Source organism: Portunus trituberculatus, chromosome 25 (genome assembly GCF_017591435.1).
Source record: "Portunus trituberculatus isolate SZX2019 chromosome 25, ASM1759143v1, whole genome shotgun sequence".
NCBI lineage: Eukaryota > Metazoa > Arthropoda > Malacostraca > Decapoda > Portunidae > Portunus > Portunus trituberculatus.
In genome coordinates, this window is record NC_059279.1 from 17,254,441 (window position 1) to 17,256,940 (window position 2,500).

The 2,500-nt window shown below is 27.8% G+C and overlaps 1 protein-coding gene across 1 annotated transcript in view; it reads left to right on the forward strand.

The window, feature by feature from the left end:
• LOC123508545 (calcitonin gene-related peptide type 1 receptor-like) overlaps positions 1-2,500 on the forward strand; it is a 264,938-nt gene that overhangs the window by 182,473 nt on the left and 79,965 nt on the right.

A 2,500-nucleotide genomic window follows, 5' to 3' on the forward strand; every position in this document is an offset into this window, starting at 1 on the left:
GAAAAAATATTAGGAGAAAGGGAAAGGAAAAGTTAGAGAAAGATAAGAGATAATGAGAACAAAGGATATTAGGAAAGAAATGGAAACTATGAATGAAAGAAAAAAAGAAAGAAAGAAAGAAAAAAATAACGAGGTGAAAGGGAAAAATGGAAAGAAAAACAAACATTAAAGAAAAGAGAAATTAAAGGAAAATATAGGAGGTGAAAAGGAAGCAAATAAAAGACAAAAATTAAGGAAAAAGGAAAGGAAAAGAAAGAAATGAGAAAGTTAAAGGAAAATATAAAGAAAAGAACACAAGAAGACAGCAGAAAGAAAAAACAGGAAGACAAAAATGAAAAAAGTGAAAGGAAAATAAAAAGAACAGAAAGAAAAAAGAAAAAGAAAGACAAAAAATGAAAAAAAGTGAAAGGAAAAAAGAAAGAAGAATAAAGAAAGCAAAACCAGAGAAACACACAATAAAAAAAAAAAAATTAACATGAAAAAATGTGAAGAAAATAAAACATTCATGGAACAAAAAACAGAAAAAAAAGAAAAGAAAGATGAACATGATAAAAATGAAAATAAAAAAGACAAATAAACAGGAAAACATAATACAAATTAAAAAAAATAATACAAAAAAAGGGAAAAAACCCAGGAAAAACATCATTGTCATCGTGTGTACCTGTAGCAAGAATTACCAAGGGAATAAATACATCGAGTAATGCAGTAATAGAAATCTTGTATCCCTGCTTTATTTCAATGACAGCCTCTCGAACCATGAAGACGAAACAATACAATAGCACAATGATAAACTAATACAATAATACAACGATGAAATAGCCTTGTATTCCTGATCTTCGTTTGTTGGTGCTCCAATACACACGGAGATGAAAGAACTAGGAAAAATAATAGTAAAAATAACACAATAATAGAAATACTACAATAATACAACAATAAAACACTCTTGTATTCTTGATTTTCTTCAGTTGGAGCCTTTCTTTTACTGATGCTTCGATACACACATAGATAAAAAGAAAGATAAAAGAATAAGAATAGAATAATAATGAAAATAAACACATAGATACAAGAACTAAGATAAATGGAATAAAAATAAAGCAAGACAATACAATAACAGAAAATAATAGCAATAATAGAATAACAAAAAAAGTCTTGTATTTCTGCATTTTTTTTCTAGTTTGCTGACGCTCAATACATATGTTCATAAAAGAAATACAGAGATAAGAGAATGAAAATAATGCAATAACAGAAATATCAATAATAGAAAAACAAAACAATCTCATATTCCTGCTTTTTCTTCCACTGACGCCACAATACATATGTTGATAAAAGAATAGAGATAAGAGAATAGAAATGATGCAATAACAAAACCAGCAATAACAGATTAAGAAAACAGCCTTGTATTTCTCCTTTTTCTTCACTAGCAGCCTCTCGTTTTGCTGATGCTCCAATACACACATGGATAAAAAGAACTACGAGGGAAAAAGAGACATCAAAAACAACACAGCAAAAAAGACTTCAGATGTAAATGGAATATGAAACAGAGCAAATATCAACACGTGAGTCATATGAAAAATTAACAAGGCAAAAGAAAAATGTAAAAATAATGTATTCTTTAAATGACAAATGTGGAAAAATATGTTGAAGGAAGCAAGATGAAGGTCGAGACACAAAAAATAGCAAAGCCATCAACGATAAATAGACGCCATGAAAATAAGTAAGTGAAATGAAATGGAGCGAGGAAAATGCACTTCTCTTAAAACTACAAAGCGAGTCACCGAAAGAGATATATATATGACACTAAAGAATAAGAAAAGAACTCGAATAGAAATAAAAGCTGTGCTGGAATTATGTACCTTCCTCTTATGAATACTGAAAGAAATAAAAGCTAAAGAAGAAATAGAAAAAGACTCAAATAGAAATAAAATTGTGCTTAAAATAGACACGTTCCTCTTAAAATTACTGAAAGAAATATAAAACTAAGGAATAAGAAATAGACTCAAATAGAAATAAAACTGCTAAAATGATGTACCTTCCTCTTAAAATTACTGAAACAAATATAAAACTAGAAAAGAAATAAGAAAGAAAGACTCAAATAGAAAATAAAGTGTGCTAAAAATACATGTGTTCCTCTTAAAATTACTGAAAGAAATATAAAACTAAATAAAAAAAAATAAAAAAAAGAATCAAACAGAAATAAAATTGTACTGAACGAAATATAAAACTTATGAAGAAATAATAAAAAAAAAAAACACTCAAGTAGAAAATACACTATGCTAAAAATACATACATTTGTCTTAAAAAATACCGAATTTATAGACACATTATCATAAAACTCAGAAAATTGGTGACGATAATGTTAGAAGGAATATTGAAAACGCATCGCATCAAGAAACGTGACTGGAAAATATTGACCTTCCTTCCAGAGACGAATGGAGAAGAATAACAACTGAAGGAAATGCCAAGAAATTTTACTGATGAAAAGACTCTGGTATGAAAATAA